Source organism: Charadrius vociferus, unplaced genomic scaffold, assembly GCF_000708025.1.
Source record: "Charadrius vociferus isolate BGI_N301 unplaced genomic scaffold, ASM70802v2 scaffold358, whole genome shotgun sequence".
In the NCBI taxonomy this organism is placed as follows: domain Eukaryota; kingdom Metazoa; phylum Chordata; class Aves; order Charadriiformes; family Charadriidae; genus Charadrius; species Charadrius vociferus.
Window position 1 is genome coordinate 405,498 of NW_009649576.1, and position 1,062 is coordinate 406,559.

Below are 1,062 nucleotides of genomic sequence, written 5' to 3' on the forward strand. Positions count from 1 at the left end.
TCCTGCGGCGGGGAACAAGGAGGCGGCTGTGTCGGAGGAGGCAGTTTGGTTTCCACCTTGGGCAGCACTCCTGCGGCCAGCGGCCGGCCAGCAACGAGGAGCAGCGTCCAGCACACTGGCCACGCACCGAAAGGTAAGGGGCCACAGGGCAACCCTGGGGCCGGGTCCCCTCCAAGGGCCACTGGGGAGGGCTGCAGGGTGGGGAGAGGCTGCCTCTGTCCCCCTCCCTGCTTTCTGCAGACGGGCACCTGCAGCCACCGGGTCCCCGTGTGTGCCCAGCAGCACCGCAGCGGTGGCACAAGCACCACCATGCCAGGTGTGCAAAAACCACCACGCTGGGTTTTGCACCTCCACACCCCATCGCCGTCAGGCTCAGCTGCGCCATGTGGGAGCCCAACCGGCAGTGCTGAGGATCCTGGCATGTCCCTGCCCTGTTACCGCTATCCTCGGGCTCACCAGTCCCCTGGCACCCACTCTGGGCGCTTCTCTGGCACCTACAGCGGGGAGTTTCCAGCCGGCATCACTGCAGTGCCAGCTGTATCAGCTGATGGGGACGTGCCTGGTTGGGGTGCTCCCGCCAGAGGGATCCCCTTTGCCAGCTCCTGGGGCTGGGAGAGTCCAGGCCTGATCCCAGTATCACCTCGCACCCAGCTCCCAGCCCAGCAGGACATGCTGGCCCATGTCAGGGTGAGGAACCCTAAAGTGCTGGATTTGAGCCCAAAGCCAAGGCTGCATCTCCTCTGGACTCAGTGTGTTCTCTCCCGGGGTGGGCTGTCCCCTGCCATGAGCCCGGCACAGGGACATTGTGTGTGACCAGCACAGGGTTGCTATCCCCAGTGTGGCCCTGGTCCTGCCCTGGGGACCCACCAGCCCTGGGGACAGGGTGACACGATGGGGCAGACACTGCGCATCCCCAGGTGGCTCGTAGCCATGGGGGAGACACGGTGGCATGGGGAGGTGACACGTAGGTTACATGTGGATGTGATGAGAGTGGCCCCAAGAGCGGCGCAGGGCAACAGCGGGGGATGGGGTGGCCCCGGCGGGGGGGGACAGGGAGGGACT